We start from the raw sequence: 22595 nt of genomic DNA on the forward strand, positions 1-22595 counted from the left end.
CCCCCAGACAGGACTTCAGGGCAATACTGAGGCAGATTTCCTTATAACATTGTTTATTCTGAGTCCCTGGGATGGAAGCTTCTGTTTTTGCCTGCCCAACCCCTTCTCCATAACAGCACATCATTATCCCTTGGGGAAGGTTTCCCTTCTCCTTGGGAAGGACAGACACAGCAACCCTCTCCCCCCACCGGGAGCTGGTGGGCATCCCCGAGGCCACACGGTCAGCCTCTCGCCCTTACCTGCCCCCGGATGGGAATTCCATTTGAGGGAAGCAGGCAGGAGCCACGGGTGCTCGGATCTCATTTCCCGTCAGCAGCGCCTGGAAACCTGTCATTTCCCTGTTACCTGCATTTCCACAAAGGGCCTGGTTCCTGCCTTTTCTCTGGGCCATCCGTTCTCTGGGAGAGCCCATATTCTTTCACTAAACTCCTTTTTAGAGGGTTAAGTGTTCTCAACACACACACATACAATAATTATAATAAGGGAAATTTTGTAAGGTGATGCCTACATCTATGGCCTCGATCATGGTGCTACTTTCACGGGGGTATACTTATCCCCAAACTCACTGAGTTATATGCATTAAACATGCACAGCTTATATATGCCAACCATACCTCAAAAGTAGTTTAAAAAAAAAACAAAACCCAAACTTAACCAGAATCAATGTGTTTTGCTTACAAGGAACCCTAATTAATAAAGATGACCAGGAAGGTGGTCAAACCCTTTGGGTTTCCTTCCAATTCTCATTGAGATGCAGACTTAGTATTTCTGAACAATTACCAACCTCAGTTGGCCAACTTGCAAATTGGATATTGCACCAGTCTGAATCTCCCCGAAAACAGAGCCTGGGACAGGCTCTAGGTGGCGTTAATTCACTTGCAAGGGGTGGGAAGTGGTGGGTGAGGCGTGGGAAGGGGGGAAATGCCCACCGGAGGTGGTGGTGTCCAGCCTGCAGCAGGGGCCCGGGGAGCTAGTGTCTCCAGGGGGCTGGCCTGCCAGAATTGTCTGACCGCAGGCTGGAAGCATGCATTTCTCCAGGGGTGTCAAGGCCACCCCTGGGAGGGCTCCCAGGAGGTCAGAGAAGCCCCCGGGGCCGGGGGGGAATGTGACTGGAGATGGGCCAGGTCAGGGAGGGGGGGCAGCAGCTCCAAGAATGGACTCGGGTGGTTATAAAGTTCTCGTATGTCAGGAAAGAACGCCCTCTGATAAAGTCTGGGACAAGTATTGTGCTTACTTTCTAAAAAAGGAACACGCCTCAGCATTCTTGTTTGCACGGAGACCTGTGGCCAGAGTTTCCAGTAATTCAAACAGCAGGTTTCAGAAGTAATGCTTCTTCTCTTGTCTGCTTACAATCCTTGGTGAAACTAAGACACTCCAGTAGCAAGACTGTATCAAATGCTCCACTGAAGTATCAGATGCTCCACCAGCATCCCACCTGGTCCTCAGGGAATGAAGAACTGACAGGTGCGGCATCAAGGAACCAGAGGGACAGGGGGCACACCACCTGGGGGGCTACATTGCAAGGCTCTGGGAGCAAGCACATGCTAGATCTACCTATGATTGGCAACATCATTACTCTCCTCTTGATACCTCTGCGACTTCCCGTATTGCTAATATATTTGTTGTATAGAATATGTGCCCCATTTCTCACATATTTACTCCTTTTGGTTTTGAGAGATACCACGTGAGTCAAGGATCTTAGCTGCAGACAACAGAATCCGCTCTTGCTCATTTCAGCAGGAAGGGCTTTGCGAAGGACTTGGCATTGATTGATGGGCTGAAGAAGCAGAGTCCGGCTGACCTCCCAAAATCAGGGTCTGGAACTACTCAGTGGGCCTGCCATGGATCGCTGCTTCTGTCCCTGATTAGGAGGCTGGGAAGTCGGGCAGATTGTTTTAGACCCTTTCTGCCGCTCCCCAAACCCCACATACTCCCTCTTCCCCACACTGGAGAGAAAGCATCACATGGGCACATCTAATTGGCAGAGACAAAATCACAAGCCTAATCCCTCGGGGACACTCTGTTCTCTTCCTTCTCTGAATAAAGCAGATTTTTGGAGTTTACTTAGAGAACATGAGATTTACACAGCAAGGGACTGTAAGAACATAGAATACCTTTTGGGCAGCTACAAATCGGAGTTTTCCACAGCCTCTATCAACACGACATGCTCTGCTATCTTCCTGGTGTTTAAGTACAAAAAAGACATATTCTGCTAAGTCGATTGATTCTCTGTAATTAAAATTTTATAATATCGGCATCATTTACTTTCTGCTCTTGACCCCACCTCCAACAACACAAAGAAGTAGTACTTTACGATTCTCTGTCCAGCGCAGACAGAATTCTAGGACATCAAATGTCAAGGGGACATAAGATGCAAGAATTCAGTTTTCATATTAAAAGACTACTCTGCGCAGTTAAAGACAGATGTTCACATCCAGTATAAAAATGATTTTTTTTTCCTCCTGTCAAATTATGTCATACTCAAAGTTGATATTTAAACTGGGGTCGGGGGGAAATCCTAAAGCACCTGCTATGGCATGAGCACTGATTGGTCAGAAGATACGCCTGGCCGATCTGTCCGGATGCTGATGGGTGTGCCGTGTGGGTGGATTCCAGTTTATGGAAGAGAAAGAAAGGCTCAGAAAAAATATGCCATTTGCACCAACATATTTTCCAGTCCCCTCGAAGTTGGAGCCATGTGAACACTTGGAGCTATTTACATGTGAGGGTCGGTGCTGTCACTTCTGGGTTGGGAGAGTAAAGCTTTGATGCACAATTCCCATTCTTTCTCATCAGCTGCCCTGCTGACAGAGGTTGCGTGTTCCAGATGGTGCAACCACAAGACAGTAGAGCCTCTGTCAGCCTGGTTGCCCCGATCACGGTATGGAGAAGAGCTTCCTACTGACCCACAGAGCACGTACAGCAAGAGTAATAAATACGTGTTCTTTGTCTTAAGGCAATGAGACTTTTGGAGCTACTTGTTACTGCACTATAACCTAATCTATCCTGACTAATACCTAACACTTCCCCACTTTAGTTTCCAAACAATGAAAATATTCACTAAATTCTGAGTCATATGCCCCACGCAAAACAGACTACTCAGGTATGAGAAGCCAACAACACTTCCTCCACGTGCTGCATGGCTGGCCCTCATTCTCCTGGTTTCTGTTGTAATGAGCTTGCACAGACCCAGCCTAACTTGGTGCGGAAACCGAACATCTCTGCAGCTTCTCTCTTCCTCATTGTGATTTCTCAACCGTGCTTAATTTCCTAAGTCTTTTCAATTCATTTCCCAACAAAGATCAATAACCTGATGACTACAATAATGACTCGTCACCCGGTCCTTGTCTTTTGCTTGTTTGTTCAAGCTCTGTTATTTCAGCCTGTGCCCCCGGTAAACAGCAGACACTTAGTAGATGATGGGCTGCAGTTCCTCATTCATGCCCCATGAGAACAGAAGAGCTAGTACAGGACCCCAGAAACACTACATCCTATTAGCCACAATGCTGCATCACTCTAAATAGCCTGGGCGCTTCTTTTATTTTACCTTTATTTGTATATTTTAAAAATATGGAACAAATTGGTGTGTCATCCTTGCACGAAGGCCAGGCTAATCTTCTCTGTGTCGTTCCAATTTTAGTCTCCGTGCTGCTGAAGTGAGCACCCGTGAGCTGCTTTTAGCAAGTGGGGAGCATCAGTCAATTTGGCCTGCATTGCAAACGAATTTATAAATCACTCTGCTTTTAAAGTGCATCAGCCCCTCAGCTTCATGGCTGTGGCACAGTATGGAGAATTACTGCATGTTAGCAGCCATACCAGGTAAAATAAAATTATCCTTCCACCCACAGGGAAGCAGCGAGATGCCACAGGGCCGAGCCCACACGAGGCTGGAGACAGCGCACCCCTTCCGCTGGGCAGACTGTCTTCTGGAAGCCGTTGATAATGAGCCAGATGCACGGTGCTTATTCCTTTCTATGTGAATTAAAAATTTTTTATCAAGGTCAAGCAAGCTCATTGATAAAACACCACGTATGTGAAAAGGTTTATCATAAAGTGCCGCAAAAGGCCATCCTGATCCCCATTCCTTATCCCGATTTTGTTCCCCTCGGGCAACCACTTTTGCTTCATCTGTTAGGAAGGCTTTTCATCCATCTCAACAACACGATCCGCTACACTTTCTTGATATGGCCGGCTTAGCCGTTATCTGGTTTTCTGGCACAACAGCTGAAACCTCATCTCTCTCTCTCCTTTCTCAACCAGTATAATTAGATTCCTGTTTTGGTTCCCCCATTGGCTTTATTTATAACTTAAGCACACACACCTCTAATCAAGAGATAATGTGTCAATTCCTGAGGGCTTGTGTCTGCAGAGGCTTGGACGCTCCTCCTACGCAGCGGCGGGAGCTCTGGTGGCCCCCGCCTTCGGTACAGGCTGGCCGCGGGGACTCACGCCTGCCGTCGAGAATGTGTCCCTTGGGAGGCTCGGCCATAGAAGGTGATCTAGCTTCCACTGGGTTCTCTCCCCGGCAATGCTTGCTCGCGGAACTCAGCCGCCAAGGTGCACGGAAGTCCAGACACACAGAGGGGCCAGCGCAGGTGGTCTGGCCCACGGCCACAGCTGAAATCCGGCGCCCACCCCCCCAAGATGTGTCCACAAGGAAGCCTTTGAGGGGACTCCCCGCCCCAGCAGAAGCCCCCGAGCCGAGTCCCATTGACTCCCAGAACCCTGACGGAAACATACGTGGCTGTTGTGGCATGGCCACGGTGTGTTCCCTGGCACAGCCACGCACACGCGAAACCCCCACGCACCGTATGAGCCCGCCTCCAACTACCGTCTGTTCTTCCAGCCACCCTGACCTGCCAACGTTTCTCATTCCTAGTGGATACTTTTATGCTCTCAAGGTTGATAACATCTATACTGCGTCCTGAAATATAATGAAGCCTCCCATGCTTTGTACAAAGGTTGAATCCAGAAGCCGAAAACTGACAATGGATCTCTGATACTCACACAAATGTATCCTTAGGCCCCAGGCTACTGATGTTTGGGGCCAGATAATTCCTTGTTATCAGGCTATTGTGTGCACTTTATATATTTAGCCGTAGCCCCGGACTCAGCCCACTAGCTGCCAATAATGGCCTCCTTCCCGCTGTGACAACGGAAAATGTCTCCGGGCTTCGCCAAATGTCCCCTGGGGGTGGGGGTGGGGCAACCGTGAGCACCGGGCTGAACTGTGTCCTGGACTCCATCCTATTTCCTCCTCCTATTTGTGTCCAGGCCTCACTGATCACCTCTGCTGCTTTCCCTTTACCAGATTCAGGGCTTGTTTTAATAAATACATGCATCAAAGGATGGGAGAAAATTTTAAAAAGCACAAGCAGGAGGGAAATCCTGGATTTCTGTTGAGCACAGGGCTTCGTGGGGCTAGAGCCGGCTGGCTGGATGAGGTACATGTACCCTTCGAAACGAAGTACAAATAAATTTCTTACATTGTAGTTTTTTATGCCAATGGAGCTTCCTATTAAAAATGATCCCAAGGTAATAAGCTCAAGGCCCAACTCAAATGCTACATCTTTCTTAATGCCTCCAGGTGGATATAATCAGTGTTACTGTTTCTGGTTTATTAGAGATATTACCTACGATGTGGAGGCAGTAGCCCAGAGTGAGGAACGCTGGCTCCGAGCCAGACGGGCGTGACGTGGAACCCAACTTTCCATACCTACTAGGCCAGTCATGTGACTCTGCGAGTTACTTAAACTGTTGTCCCCCGTTTCCCTCATCTGGAAAGCGGGGTTCTGAATAGCATCTACCTCGGACAGTTGTTGTGAGGGGCGGTGGGTACGTTGCGGCATGTCGAGTGTTCAAGCAGTGCTTGGCATTACCAGATTTTCAGTGAGGTTGGTTATTAGCAGTATCATAAGACATGTGGCGACTTATAGGAATTCAGTATGTTCTTGGCAAGAGGAAAAAGCGAGGGGGGAGGGGGAAGGAGAGAAGCAGGGAGCAACGGAAGGGGAGAGGCCGGGACACATAACCACCATGCGCTCCCGTGATCCCGGGCTCTGTCCTGGAGGGAGAGCACGGGGGCTGGCAGGAGCCCACACCACCCACAGGGGGAGCATCTTACAGCACTGACGGGAACTTGAGCAGTCAGGGTGTATTGTTCGCACACAGGATCCCCAAGCATGAGCCTGCCACCTCACGTGGCGCTCAACCAAGGAGCAATAACCTGTTTCAACGATGAAGGAAAAATGGAGGTTTTGAGGTTTAGAGATTGTGTTTTTTTGAGTGGTCTGAGGAGTTTTCAAGGGCGATGTGGATTGCGTGTTATTCTCACTGGCCGCGTCCACTCCTGGATGAGCCAGGGCTCCGCTGTCCTGAGCGCTGAGTTCTGTTCAGTGTCCGGTGCACACAGGCTTGCCATAGGATGGCTGGATGCACAGAGAATCATGAGTTCTTGGCCATGTTCATTCCTCATGCAAATCTACGTCAGGATTATCTCTGGAGGAGCCTCTGGGCAGGACCCCAGGGCAATGCAGCTTGGACCTTGAGCTTTTCTGCTCATTTGCACCTTTCTTATGGGGGTTCTCAGAGCCACCAGGTAAGGACACACAGGCATGTCAAGGGATGGGGCAATTCTCATACAGCCTGCTCCTGCCTACACCGCCACCACATCCTGGCCAAGACACATATCCTGGGACGTGGCATCGAAACTCTGAGTTCATCCATAACCAGGTGAGCCAGGATCACACGCTCAATCAGAAGGAGACAACTTCAGCTCTACCGAAGTATTGCCTTGCAGGAACACAAACCCAAGTTTGCATGTTTCCTGATTTTTTGAGAGAAGCCAAGAATCGTTATTTTTATGTAAAAGCTCCTGATTTTCACATTTGGCTCACCTTTTGTAAAAATCACTGAGAACTCTGAACAAAACACATTTACAGGGCACATTGACCTATAAGCTCCAGCTGGTGACTTCTATCCTGGTAGATGATAATCACCCCTCACCGTGAGGTCCCTTTTGGATAAAAAGGGCGAGATTTTGAACTCTTGCCTGGTTGCCTGCACTCCCCAGCAAGGCAAATGTTTTCCCAGGACCCCAGTCCATTTCTCCGGGTCACCCCACGGCCCCCGCTGTCTGGGAACAATGCCTCCTTTATTCTGTGCCACCTGAAGAAATCGGGTATCACAAAAGCACTGCTCAGTTTTGCATAACTAATTTCAAATCTTATTTAGCATCAAGTTTCAGAATTAAGGAGCTAAGTGACAACTGTTTAATTAACTCCTTAAGCTGATTAGAGCACATTACTGAAATCCCCTCCAGGAGGAGCACGTAACTGTGGGGGGGCCCTCGGGCCAGGCTCCTGCCACTGTTCAAACTCCGAAAGCGGCTAAGCCAATTGACCAAGCGTTCTTGACATCCTCAAGGATGTGGTCAAATATTTTTATTTATTTTATTTATTGCATTAACTGCCACAGAAGACTCTAAATGACAAAAATAACACGAGCTTCTTTAGAGATGCTAAGCAAACAGGCTCTACATTAAAAAAAAGAAAGAAAAAAAGGACTCCAAAAAGCACTTTATGATGTGGATAAATCCCATGTGTTCAGTTGTATTGTATTAAGGAGAGGGGTTTGGATGAACCCTCCGTCCCCACAAAATGGGCTGTCTATATCCTCCTGATTGAAAAGACAAAGGCATATTAACGAGTTTAAGACTTTAAGCCAATTTTATCCATAAGATTAGTGTTTTCAAAGTGGGATTTCCAAGGAAGAGAGGAGACTACAGTACAGGCCTGGCTTTAAGTGTGAGCTTGGGGCTGATGGGACATCACGGCACTGAAGAGAGTGTAGAAAATAATGGGGTTTTTTTGTTCCTTTTTAATCCTTGGCAACAGGACATGTGGAAGAATGTCCCAGACCTTCTCAGCAGGAAGAGAGGCTGAGTGAACAGGCGAACTACCATCATCCTGAATTTTCTAGAAATAAGGCAAAAGTTTAACTTTTTTTTTCAAAGATTTTATTTATTTGACAGAGAGAGACACAGCGAGAGAGGGAACACAAGCAGGGGGAGCGGGAGAGGGAGAAGCAGGCTTCCTGCAGAACAGGGAGCCCGATGTGGGGCATGATCCCAGGACCCTGGGATCATGACCTGAGCCGGAGGCAGACGCTTAACGACTGAGCCACCCAGGCGCCCCAAAAGTTTAACTTTTGAGTTGAGTTTTAGGGGGATTTGTCCAGTAGGCTGGGCAGGGGTGTGGTGTGACAGTAAAACTTCGGGGCGTTGGCTCTGTATGCTGAAAATTTCAGCTCTTTGCTCAAGGTATGGTGGTTTTTTGGTGTTGTTAATGTTGTATTGTGGGGACAGCTTTACTGAGACTTAACTCACACACCCTACAATTCACCCATTTGAAGTGTGCAATTCATCACTTTTCAATATACTCGAAGATGTGTGCAACCATCGCCACAGTCTATTTTAGAACATTTCTATCATCTTGAAAAGAAGCCCTGTACCCTGTGAGTATTCTTCCCTTCGGAGCACCACCCTGGCTCTGGCCCCAAAGCCAGAGCTAATCTGCGTTCCGTCTCTATGAATTTCCCAGTTCTGGACATTTTGGAGGAGGTGAATCACGCGATACGCGGTCTTCCGTGACCGGCTTCTTTCAAGAGGTATCACATCGTCAGGCTCCAACCATGCTTGTCGTCCGTGTCTGAGGCTTCACTCCTTTTATGGCCGAAGGATGTTCCTCAAGGCTGAGAACTTCAATGTCTTCCATTCTGCAACGGTCATTTCTTCTGACACCACTCAAATCACTGCACATTAGGGTTCTGGGCACTGAATCCAGCCCACGGAATGTGTTGCTTGAACTGTACAGATTGAATCCTTTTCAATTGATCACAATATTTAAAAATTGGGAGATATGCAAACATCTGGATTTCTGGTTTGTCTTGAATCATTAGAACAGGCAATTCTGGGGCCCCATTCGGTGGGCACAGAGTAGTGATTCTTCTCCCTTCCACCATAGTTCATATCTCCTTTCTGCAATGTGGCTGGCCGTGGGAGGCTCTGAATCTGGGATACCTTGTATGGCTGCTTCGAGACTGCCAACCCATGTGTGATCCAGCAGTCTGGGATGTAAACATCGCCCGATCCCAACAGCTCAAGTGAAAACGTGTAGGAGATGTTAAGGACACAGGACTAAGAAAGTGGCTTTATAACTTTCATAACTTTTCTGTTTTTTTTTTTTTTTCAAAGCAGGCTACTGCGTGTGTCAGAGATTATAAATCTAGGGATGTACTGCTTTCCCTGATGAGAAAACTGAAAATATTACAAAATGCTGCTGAGTACCCTCAATGAATATCCAAGATTGACAATTGTGGACGTCGATGATGGTTCTTAGGAGAAATTTCACTTCTTCCTTGGCTCCAAAGAGTTGCAGTTCTGTGAAACTCGGCATGAATATTTAATTTATGTCTGTTGATAGAGTCCTCTTGATATTATAAAGTATTTGCTCTTTGAAACTGGGGGGATTTTTTGCCTGTAGCCTTTAACTAAACGAGCTGTCAGCCCCTTTCTTTATCACTACAGAAAAATGCATGTCAAATTGTCAAAGGCAACAGAATTTTCCGTAGGCTGGAAGAAGCCTATTGGTTTTATGGTACATGAAACTAAGGAATTAATTCAGTCAGTATGTAAAGGTCATACAAAATTAATAAACATCAAAGGGCTACTCCAGGACTTCATTTGACTAACTGGGCACCTAAAAGTTGATCTTGTTTGGAACCCCAACCCTCCAGAGGGACTGTAAGTGGTTTTGAGTCCTTTTTTGACCTATAAGCCACAGGGATTCAGCCAGACTTACTGGGGGGCCTGGAGCCAGGTCTTGATTATCTATGCTAATGAAGATTCAGTGGTGTGGCTAATCTGAAATCGTGTGCAGTCCAAAAGTCATCTGCAGTTTGGCCCTGGAATACATTATGGGCTTTTTCTTTCCTTCACCAGACAACTTCTTAATTATGTTTTTCTTAGGCTAATGCAGAAATGAATTTGCATGCCTTGAGCCCACACTAATTAGGAATTGTGGGGGGGATGCAATTAAGATTATTCTGGGAGGCCGGGGAAGGTGAGTCTGGGATTTCTAAATGACCATGACCATCCATGCATTGACTTCAGCCCCATGATGCACTACAGGCCACGGAAATATTTCTTAGATCTCTCCTTCCCTTTCTGGGAGGTGGGGGTGTGGGTACTACCTGTATGAGGAACAGAATCAGCATTCTTGGCCACTCTCCCAGCTGAAGCCTTAATTGTCCCATCTCTTCTCAGTACCAAGGCCTAGGATTCCATGGTTCTCAGCTGTGGTTGGCTGGGTAGGAAGTCCTCCGAGAAAGACAGAGGAGTACCACGCATGCTTGACGAAAATGAAAATGACTACAGGCCCTCCTGCAAGACGAAGCTCCGTGAACAAGCGCACAGACACCGATCTTACTGTCACCCATTTGAAAATACAGAGAAATGGGTCTACAGCAAAGCACTTCTGTTTTCAGAGGGGCGGTGGTGCCACGTGGCCGTGGAAGACCAAAACCTTGGAGGTGATCTCATCCACTCCTGGGATATCTGTGTTCTGCTCACTGGCCGACTGACGTCTCCAGCTCTGACCTCTGCCACGAGCTCCCAGCTCAGATATTCCCCTGCCTCCCCAACCTGTCCACTGGGGTGTGCCCAGCTCCCTGGGTCCCAAACAGAACGCTTGATATCCCCCCACCTTGAATCTCTCCTCTTTTCAGAATTGCAAACAGTACTTCATACCACCTGGCACCTGGTTGGTGCAGCCAGAGCCTCAGGGGTCAGGATTCACTCTTTAGTCTACACCCATGTCCTATCCATCAGAGCATCCCTGGAGCACCAGCTCCAATATGTTCTGCACACCCACCCACTTCTTTCCACCTCCACTGCTATCAACTTCACTCGAGCCACCAGGATGCATACCCAGGGTTATGGTAAAGCCTTTTAACCACCCTTCTTGGCATTTGACTCCATCATCCTTGTCACTCCCAGAAATCACTTTTTGCTATGAATCTACTGCCTGTTTGACCACATCAGGATATAAGCTCCAGAAGGGCAGGGCTGTGGTGTCACTCCACACCCAGCCCTGAGCACCTCCAGGAGACACCCCGTGAGCTCTGCCTTCAGCGCAGGGCCCATCAAGGGTTCCCTCGTGGGATTTCTTTCAGTCAACTCCCACTTTCTTTTTAAAAATTTTTTATTATGTTCAGTTAGCCAACATATAGTACCTCATTAGTTTCTTGATGTAGTGTTCAACGATTCATTAGTTGCGTAAACACCCAGTGCTCATCACACCACGTGTCCTCCTTAATACCCATCATCTGGTCACTCTGTCCCCTCACCCCCTCCCCTCTGTAGCCCTCAGTTTCTTTCCCGGAGTCCAGAGTCTCTCGTGGTTTGTCTCCCTCTCTGATTTCTTCCCATTCAGTTTTCCCTCCCTTCCGCTGTGGTCCTCCACGCCATTCCTCATGTTCTACATATGAGTGAAACCGTATAATAATTGTCTTTCTCTGCTTGACTTATTTCACTTAGCATAATCCCCTCCAATTCCATCCATGTCAATAGAAATGGTGGGTATTCATCCTTTCTGAAGGCTGAGTAATATTCCATTGTATGTATGGACCACATCTTCTTTATCCATTCGTCTGTTTGAAGGGCATCTCAGCTCTTTCCACAGTTTGGCTATTTTGGACACTGCTGCTATGAACTTTGGGGTTCAGGTGCCCCTTCTTTTCACTACATCTGTGTCTTTGGGGTTAATACCCAGCAATAGCATTGCTGGGTGGCAGGGTAGCTCTATTTTTAACATCTTGAGGAACCTCCATACTGTTTTCCAGAGTGGCTGCACCAGCTTGCATTCCCACCAACAGCGTAGGAGGGTTCCCCTTTCTCCGCATCCTCGCCAACATCTGTCGTTTCCTGACTTATTCATTTTAGCCATTCTGACCGGTGTGAGGTGCTATCTCATGGAGGTTTTGATTTGTATTTCTCCGATGGCTAATGATGATGAACATTTTTTCATGTGTCTGTTGGCCATTTGGATGTCTTCTTAGAGAAGTGTCTGTTCATGTCTTCTGCCCATTTTTTGACTGGGTTATTTGTTTTTTTGGGTGTTGCGTTTGAGAAGTTCTTTATAGATCTTGGATACCAGCCCTTTATCTGAAAAATGTCATTTGCAAATACCTTCTCCCACTTTCAACAGGTAACTTGCTTTATGGTCATGTTCCCTTCAGTATTTTTTTCCATGTTGAAAGCTAAATGCATCATTGGTGGATCCTTGTAGATATCTCTAGCTTCCACACTGCCTGAGTAGACTGAAGAAATCTCGTCACATTCATAAGACTTGCAGTGGAAAATGAGCCACACGTTTAAAGCAACCTACCTTCATCGGATGCCACCTAATGCGGAGCGAGAACATCGGGGAGTGTTGCTGCACTTGCTGGGATCACCGGGTGATCACCACCTTGTGTGGTCATCATTATTTTTTTATTTAATTAGGCTGGACTTTGGCAGGAATGCTCCCACTGATGTGCAGCCAAGAAAGCACCTGCTGCTGCTGAGTCCAGCTGGTCAGAGCATGGCATTCAGGAGTCCAAGGTCATGGGGTTAATCCCTCCCTGGCTGTCGGTTTGCTCAAAATCAGCAGGCTGAGATGGTAACCCTGATTCTAGCCAACAGCTTAATACTTCCAGGAAAAAAATCACCTTCAGTCAAGCCACCACAATGTGTAGCCAGGGCTGTGAAAAATGTCAGATGCATCAGAGTCAAACCGCCTTGTCTTCCTAAGGTTCTGGCACACCTGAGGTTGGGTCCAGAACAGTGGTTCTTAACCAAGGTCACAGGGAGATCTGACAAGATATACCAATGCTGGGGATCTACCTCAAGCCAATTACACCAGAATCTCTGGGGAGTGAGTCCCAGATGTCAGGAATGTTTTATGTCGTCACTGGGGATTCTAGCTCCATGATTTCCAAACGTAGGGACCTGCTGGAATCACCTGGGGAGATTAAACAATGCTGATGCTGGCTCTTGCACTGAGATTCTGATTGAACTGGTTCGGGTTGCAGTCGGGACCTTCAGAAATTTAAAATCTCCCCAGGCGATTCTAATAGACAACAAAGTTTGAGATCTGCTGGAAATTACATTTGCCCACCATGGATGGCCACTTTCCTTAGTGATTCAGAAGCACCCCGCCTCCCCACCCTGTTGGGTCTATAAAACACACGCACACAAGAGCGCGGCCCAAGACACATGACCCAGCAGAGAGGGCAATCAGCAAACTAGTGCCACGCAAAAGCAGTGCCACTGCTCCATGTTTAAGGAATATTGGAAGGAAGTGATGGCGCCATAAAGTAAAGAGAGCAAGGGAAGTACACATGCACAGAGTAGAATTCAGGAAGAGCGACGGATGTGAGCTTTGACTTGCGTGTCGCACAGTGATCCGGGCCTGAGATTCCAAGTGAGACAGGGGCAGGCGCGAGGCCGGACCTCACATCCCCAGCCCGCCCCCACCCTCTGTCTTGTGCAGTATCATCACCTCCATGGCGACCGCATCCGCGACTACTGCTAGTCCCAGACTCCAGTGCACAACGCCCCCATCCGTTCCCCATTAGAACGTCCCCTCTTCAACTGTGTAGCCCTTAACGGTGGGAGATTATCTTCTGTTCACGTTTATTTCAAGTTTAATTTGTTAAATTAAATGTGATTATTAAAATGATCCAAAGATAAAAATGATTAGGTCATTAAGTTTACTTGTTTAGGCTTCTAAGCAACCACCTGCTCTAGACGGACGGTAAAACGGACGGGCACAAGGACATTGTGTGTCCAGCCCACTGCTGCTCCCAACCCGTGGTGCAGCAGGGGTGCAGCAGGGATGCAGCACGGGGGCCCCTCCTCCCTGGATAAGGAAGTGGGTGAGTGTGACCCCGGTTGCTAGAAAAAAGGTTCTTTCCTCTCCCGGTGTCATTCGCTCACTACTGCTGCTCATTTGCAAATCTAGGGAGATTTGGAAATGTGAAACCCAAGAAGCGATTATGAAGAGACATAATCAGTCTTGTAAAAAATATTCTTAGAAATGACACACAAGTAAAGGCTTCCAATCCTCTCTCATTGTAGGCATGGCAGCAACTGCTAAATACCTAATCTTTTCAGATGGGTAGCAACGGAATTTATGTTAATGCTCACTCTGTGTGCTCAAGAACATAAATTTGAGTTTGACTTTGGCTTTCAAAACTTGTACCTTGAAAAATCTACATTTCTCCAAAATCTGATTTATAGTAACCTGCGGTCTGTTCTCACGTGCCCCAAACACAAAACCAATGTTTCTTTGCTGCTTCTTTTCCAAAATGAAGTACATTTCATGCAATTTCCAATTTTATCTAAATCTCTTTAAAATACCACAGCTACACAGAATCACAAATCCATAAAGAATGCCAATAGTAACAACTCCTTATGTTAATTGGATAGGTTTTAATAACTGATAGAAATAGAAGTACTATTATTGTGGGCGAACGTAATGATTTTTATTCACAAAGGCAATCTATGTGGGTGAAATCCATTATCTTAAAAGTATTTTGATAAGGATAAATCCATGTAGAAAGGGCTTATGCTTCTCCCTTGCAATTGTTAAACCCCATTAAACATGCCTAATAATTAGTTGGCCGAAGAGTCTCATTAGATGTACATTAAATGTGTATTTAAGGCATATTTGAGACACTTCATTAAGGGTGACACGGTGAGCTTTACTGAATAACTTCAATAAAAATTCTAGTCAAATTAAAACTTGAATTTATGGCCTCTCTCTTTCTGTGAGAACAGAGCATTGCACTAAATTCTTGTGTGTGTGTGTGTGTGTGTGTGTGTGTGTGTGTGTTTTCCTCTTCTCCTTGAGAGACCAGTCCCAGTCATATTATGTGTTTCCTAACTGCTTTACTTAAGTTTCCATAAAGTGAATTTAACCATTTTAAATGTATAATTTGATGGGTTTTAGTAAATGTATACAACTGAACAACTATCACCAGAACCCAATTTTAGAGAATCCTATAGCCTCTAAATAAAGTTCCTTTGTGCCCCTATATGGTCAGGCTTCCCTCCTCATTTAAGACGCCCACTTTCCCACCACACCTGTGCATTCCCCGGGGATTTCATATATGAGTCATCAGACAATACATCCTTCCACTTAGCATGATGTTGCTGAGACTGATCTATGTTGTTGTGTGTTTGTTCGTCCTTTTCATTTTTATGTGAAGTAACATTTCGCTACGTGGATAAATCACAGGTTGTTGATACAGTCACCAGGTGGATACATACCTGGGCTTTCTCCCTGAACCTTCGGAGCGCACAGCCCCGCCCACACCGAGACTTCAGACTCCCACCTCTGGAGCTGTGCTCCTGTTTTAGGACATCTGAGTTTGTGGTCATTTATTACGGCAGCCCAAGGACATAAATACGCTTTGTTTGGAACAATTGTGATTTTAGTCCTCTGGGTCTGGAACCAGATTTCCTGAACATATCCCCCCTCAACACCTTAACAGAATTGGCCTTCTCTTAGCAGGGGAAAGGCAAAAATGGCTCTCAGGTTGCCTCCTGGTCCAAATAGATGGATGGTCATTTTCTTGCATTAGAGATAAAACCTTCGTCAGCTTTACTGTAGAGCACTTGGAAAATACATAGACAGGTAAAGAAGTAAACAGAGATATGCGGTAATCCTGCTACCCAGACAGAACCACCGTTAGGATTTTGATGTATATCCTCTAGGACTTTTTCCAGTATGTATGACTATTTGTTTGTTTTATGTATAAAATGAGTCCCTGGTTTCCTTTCATGTCACCGTGGACCTCTCATCTCCTATTCTGTAGCTAATGTAAGTTTGTTCGCTCTTGGTTTGGGTTCAGTAAACGGGTTTGCATTTTCCCGAGGGTGGCAGTAATTAGGATGCTCGGGCAGATGTTACATCAGAGAGGAGCTGAAGCAGCAGGGTATCATAAATTCTCTGAAACTTTTTGTTGAATGAATAAGAACTTCAAGATTATCCCCAATGAGAATGTATCAACCTAGACAGTACATTGTTCCCAAACTGTAACATCAGAGAGCAGGAGAATGAGGCAAGTTAGCAGCCTCAGCATGCAGAATAATTTCTTGATTTGCGATTTAAAAAAGTAAAACCCTTGCGATTCTGAGTGTTGAATTCAACCTGTGTCAGCATTACCGTTTTACAGATATTCCCTCCCCCAGGCTGACCTCTCCAAAGTCCAGGCACTGGGCCTTGGGTATATTTGCACTAACGCCCAGTTTCTAAGGTACTTACTTCAAAATCAACATACGCCTACCCAAGTTCATGATCTTCCCCAAACTTGAGTTTTCCCATCTCGGAGAATGACACCACCTTCCATCCAGGTGCCCAGGCCATCAGCCTAGGGAGCTCCCAGACTTCCTTTACTTCCCTATCCAACCATCCATCACTGTGTCCTGTCCATTCAACTTTCTGAACCTCCTTCAAGCCCATCGGCTTCTCTCCATACCCATCACAACCACCCCAGACCGCAGACACCCTCATCCGAGCTGCAATTTTCTCCTGCCTGAGTTGTGACACTACAAAGAACTCCCCCGTTGGTCCACTGCTCCTGAACCCCATTTAATAATCTGTTCACTATACTCCAGCCAGAAGTGCCCTTCCCATTCTTGACACCCCATCCCCTTACCCATCCCTGGACAAAACTCAACCTCAATTATTTTCCACTGCTCTTAGAACAGCCAACACCTTCCTTGACGTGGCCCACGAGGCCCTGGGTGATGCGGCCACTTGCCACTTGCCCACGCACACTTTGGAGACAGTCTTCCTGCTCTCTGTGCTCTGGGTCGTGCATCCCTGCATGATGTTCCCTCCTGCCCACGTGCTCTGTGTATGCGATTTCCTCAGTGTGCAGCACCACCCAGACCTAGCCACCGGCTTCCTCCCATTCACCCTTCAGGTCTCTGACCAACACTTCCTTGGAGAAGCATCCTCTGCTTGTCTAAATAAGCCAACCAGTGCCCTGCAGCTGTTCCAGCATGTTCTATCTCTCCTTCATAGCATTCATCAGAGGGCAAGCTTTATGTGCATTTGTGTTAATTATTTGATGAAGTTCTGTCTTCCTCACATTCTGGGTCCCCGGGAGAAGAGATCAAGTATCTTTTGTTCACATTTTATCTCTGACTCCTACCGGAGTGCTGGGAAAAGAGTGGATGACCCGAAATATTTACTGAATGGATGATGCAGAGGAGGCACTGTAATTCTAAGGGTGAATGCATGAGAGGGAGACCAGACTTATTTAGGAAGCAGAAAAAAATCAGTATCTCCTGTAATGTCAGTAATCTGAGGGAGACAGAAAGAGAGAGTGAGACACTGAAGACTGATCCACCGACCCCGGGCACTTTGGCCAAGGGGCGCTTCGTGACTTCCATGTCTAGTGTTCAAAGGTTCTCAGTTGGGACCCTAGAGTCCATCAGTCAAAATACCATTCCAAGAATGGCTGTGGCCCTATGCTTTTAAAACAGGTTCCAGAGCCTCTCCCATCCACCAGTTTTAAGTTCAATCCTCCTCCATTCTAGAGAGGTTTCCTCGCATCCAAGAAAGTGGCATTTCCTCCTAGGCGGGGAGTAAGCTTCAGGAGCCTATCCTTTTTGGTGAGATACTGATGCACGCACCAAGTGTATGGAATGTGTATACATGGCCAGGGACCATTTTCGCGTCTACTTATACTTTTTGCCTTAATGTCTATTTCACCGGATAGTTAAATGGCCACACTAACTTCCTTTTTGGTCAGGGGTGGCTGAGTATGGCTTTCTAAGCTTCTGCTTTCAATCTTTCGTGTTCTTAATTTTTAGGGCGCGTGCACGCATGCGTGTACATATTTAATGAAAGTGTACTGTTGGAGTCTATACACATTTTTAAATTTAGTCTGACAATCCTGGTCTTTTAATTGCAAAGTTTATTTCATTTTCATTGGAGGTCATTACCTATGTATTTGAATTAATTTATTTTGTGCTATATATGTTTTGTGCTCTCTATTTGCCCTGGCTTTTAAAGCTTGTTTTATTTCTTATTTCTTCTCTTCTTACACTTTCTTGTTTTGTTTTGTTTGGTGTTTGCGGCTGTTATTTCTCTCCCTTCTTTTGATTTTTCTTCCTTTTCTATTTTCAGAAGTTAAACACTCATTTTGCCCCTATTTTCAGTAATCACCCCGGAGATTTTATTTTTACTGAAGTCCATTGATTACTTCTTTAATCATTTAATTGTTATTGAGCTGCTACAAAATGCCAGACAGTGGGAATTGAAAGATGAATAAAACATTCTTGAGGACACTCTTGTCTAGTGAGAGAGGCAATATTTTTAGACTAGGGTCCACAAGTACTGCCCTTGCCGCGTCTTGTCTACGGAAGACATTGTTAATGGATCCCATTCTGGCTACAAAACCTAGACTCAGCTTCAGAATTCCACTCAAAACCAACAGCCTGATTTAGCCTTCCATCCCAGCATGGCGAAGCAAAGCTCGCGGGCATGCACCTGAACACGCACACACACACGCACACACACACACACATTTTGCCACCTCTGAGCAAAACAGATGAGCTATAACACAAATCACTAAGTGCTTACTTCAGATGTGATGTAAGCAGATAGAGTCTCGTATTTGTTGCAGTTAAAAACACTATTACTTGCTCCCCGCTATTCCTTGTCATAGGCATTTCTGATTTCGATTTTACAGATGAGGACGTTCGAGCTTAGAAGCCAGGAGGGTTGAACGCACCATGTATGAACAAATCCTGCACCTCTTCAATGACAGGGCAAGGCCAAGTGTAATTTGTATACATTGTATCTACACCACGTCTAGGTAATGCCTGCCTTGCTGCTTGTATGTTGTAAAAGGCCCGACAGGTTGGGTGGAAGTTGGGAGTGGGTGGGTGTGTACAAGGACCAGCTTAACTGAGTCCTACTCTTTGCAGCACAGGCAGCTGCTGACCAAATACACTGTGGCACACACCAGAACAGAACCGCCCGAAAGAGTCTGGCCCGTGGCTTGTTTCCTTGCTCACAGGGGACTTCATCTCCAGTTATTTTGAATTTCATTATTATCATCTGGCAAGACTTGATTTCGATTCTTGTAAAGGTGAGCTTAATGCAAAGTAAATTAGACTCTTTAATGGGATTTTCCTTAGCACAAATGAGAAATATAAAATGTCAATATCAAATAGCAAATTATTCTTGATTAATTTTTTTATGGGTTTAGCTAACAACTGATTGAATACATTGTAGATAATTACTTCTACTACTATCACATCTTGGAATTTTAATCAACCGTTGAAATGTTCTCATTTTGATTGATTTGGTTTTCTTGAGTAAACGAAGCAGGTACCTGACTTAGGTTGGCATCTGGAATCTTAATGCCCCATGGGGAGGAGGGGCTGGGGGCTCCTGTGTTAAGGGGCATTTTTCCCACAGGGACAGGAACAGGGTAAACATTTCACATGGCTTTGTGCATTGTGGGTCTGAGATGGAGAAATTGGAAAGGGACCACAAATGAATTGGAAATCAGGAAAAACAAAGAGGACAGATTTAGGATTGGCTTACTACCAAAAATCAAAATCCGGGGATCAACTCAATAGCTCTCCTTTATGTGCCGAATAATATCCCACTGCCTGGAGGTAGCAGGTTATTCACCTACTGAAGGACATCTGGGTTGCTTCCAATTGGGGGCAATTATGAATAAAACTTCTATCAACATTTGTGTACAGCTAATTTTTTTACTCATTAGAACATTTTTTTTTTAATAAAGACAGTTCTTACCCTTAGTAGATTTCTGATGTCAGCTGGTAAGTCAAAACTTCCATTCCCCATATCTTTATAGGGTAATGGTGTGTTTGTAAAGCACAGTGAGAGTGGGTGTTTGTAGAGGACACACCATTGCTTTGGGCTAACAAGCAAGCATGAGGAAAGGTGGCAAAAGCAGAAGAAAATCGACCTGCTATCCAACAGAACGTGAGAACTGGCATCCCAGAAGCCAGACCTGGCCCGCAAATGTGTTCTGTTGAGCCTGTCTGGTGTTTAAAAAAAAAAAAAAAGGAATTACTCGCCAGACTTCAAAAATCAGGAAGTTTCACATAAAAATACTGCGTTATAGCTTTTATTGGAAAACTGGAAAACCTGCCAACCCTGGGTGCACTTCTGGCTTGGTGGCATGGGAATGAGTGGAGAAGCAGTGGTCTCCTGCAGGGAGAGCTCTATTTCCCGGGGGGGCCGTCCTTCCTGCCTGACTCCCTTCATCTCAGCCTCCGTTCCCAGAGGCTTTTGGGTTTCCATCTCAGACAGCAAGTTACCATATGCATAGGGCAGGCATCCTACTGCAAAAGGCTGCAAAGCGACTTCAGCGTTTGAGAGGTGTGGGCATGAGAAGAGAAAGGCAGGGTGGTCATCATAGCTTTGAAACCAAAGAGAAACACCAACTGCTTTTCCTTTCAGATGAAAGTGGAAAAAGACAGACTGAAACCAAGATAAAGGGATGGGATAATAGGTGAGCAAGGACACAGGGGGACGACACCATGGGATCAAGACGTATTTTCTGTGGCAACAGGAAAGAGTGACACGCCAAATGCATTGTTTTTCAGTGATAAAATAATCAGTGATAACAGCGGCCTAGCGGTGATAGGCCAGTTCTGTTCATTTACTGGAATGGAAGGATCTTTTATGGCCCAGAATAAATTATACACTCATCCAACCAATTTTCTTTGTTCATTAAGCTGGTATCAAAGGTATAAAAACTGTACAAGCTATAATATGGATTTTCTTGTTAACGTCTCTGCCTCCTTAATCGAAAAGGTGTTTCAAAAGCCTTCTAAGTAGCTCATTTTATTTTCTCTAAAAATGTATATCAGCAAATTGCTAAAGCTAAAAATCTGGAAGTGAATGTACAGGTTTTCTTTAGGAAGTGTACAAATTACTATCAGTTTTTATTTTCCTGGGTCTTCATATTTGGGGTTAGTCATAAGGATTTTTCTACATTCCGGGTCTCAGGACATGGATGGATGGGCCTCATTTTGCAGCAGGCAAGTATTGGGATCAATATTTAAAATGATGACATTTGTAAGAAACATCTAGACCAAATGGCCAGCTTCTCCCTTTCTAGCTTCCAGAATTCTCAACACATATTAGGCTGTCAACCTTCTAAAATATTACTGAAATAGATCATGCTCTGGATTTGGCAACTAAATGACATTTCTCAGTATTCTGATGACCACGAAAAACAAATCCTCAACTACTTTTTCTCCTAATATTTTTTCTGTAGCTTTTCAATAATCTTCATCAACACAGGGAACAAAATTTTAATATAAACAGTCCTGATTAGAGTCACACAGATGTAGAACAAGGAATAGACACAGTGTAGAACAACTAGACATGACACTATCTAGAACAACCAGACAGAACACTATCTAGAATAACTAGACAGAATACTCTAGAATAAATAGATATGGCACTGTCTAGAAGAACTACACACAACACTACCTGCAACAATTAGAACACTATCTAGAACAACCACACCTGACACTATCTAGAATAACTAAACAGAAAACTCTCTAGAATAATCACACATGACACTATCTGCAACCACTAGACAGAACACTATCTAGAACAACCACATACGACACTATCTAGAACCCACCAGACAGGACACTATCTAGAACAACCACACATGACACTATCTAGAATAACTACACACAACACTGTCTAGAATAACTAGACACGGCACTATCTAGAACAACTAGACAGAATACTATCTAGAATAACCACACATGACACTGTCTAGAATAGCTATACACAACACTGTCTATAGAATAACTAGACAGAGAACACTATTTAGAATAACTAGTCCCAGCACCATCTAGAACAACCACACACAACATTATCTAGAATAACTACACAGAACACTGTCTAGAATAATCACACCTGACACTATCTTAGAATAACCACACACGACACTGTCTAGAATAACTAGACATAACTCTATCTAGAATAACTACACATGGCACCATCTAGAACAACTAGACAGAACACTGTCTAGAATAACCACACCTGACACTATCTAGAACAACTACAGACAACACTGTCTAGAATAACTAAAACAGTCCCTAGTTTTCAGGAAAGTTCCCTCATAATGGGTGGCATCCCTCTTCACCGTCTGAAGACAGGCCAGGTGTAGAGGCAGGCTGACCTCAAGCATCCATTTAGGGTATATTTACACTGTGTACACTGTGCCTACCTGTGCTTTGTGTGAAAATAAAATGACTTATGACTTATGTGAAAAACAACAACAACATGTGACATGTTGGCTAGTGTGGAAACAGTCAATGCTTCTGCCTGACTAGAAAGGCATGCCATTGCAGCTGGAGGCCACTGGCCTCACAGAGTAGATTTTCATGATAAAACTTGAAAGAACAGGAAACTCTGAGGCAACAAAGCTCCCAGCTAGCAATTAGATTTTAATTGATAAAAATAAGGT

General features: G+C 45.3%; 1 protein-coding gene and 1 pseudogene across 1 annotated transcript in view; both read right to left on the reverse strand.

Moving 5' to 3' along the window:
• TMEM132D (transmembrane protein 132D) overlaps window positions 1–22595 on the reverse strand; it is a 554840-nt gene that overhangs the window by 96220 nt on the left and 436025 nt on the right. The window lies entirely within an intron of this gene.
• On the reverse strand, window positions 3564–3663 carry LOC112813616 (U6 spliceosomal RNA; annotated as a pseudogene).

The sequence above is a fragment of the Callorhinus ursinus genome, unplaced genomic scaffold, assembly GCF_003265705.2.
Source record: "Callorhinus ursinus isolate GAN/ISIS: 27379988/994484 unplaced genomic scaffold, GSC_fseal_2.0 scaffold97, whole genome shotgun sequence".
NCBI lineage: Eukaryota > Metazoa > Chordata > Mammalia > Carnivora > Otariidae > Callorhinus > Callorhinus ursinus.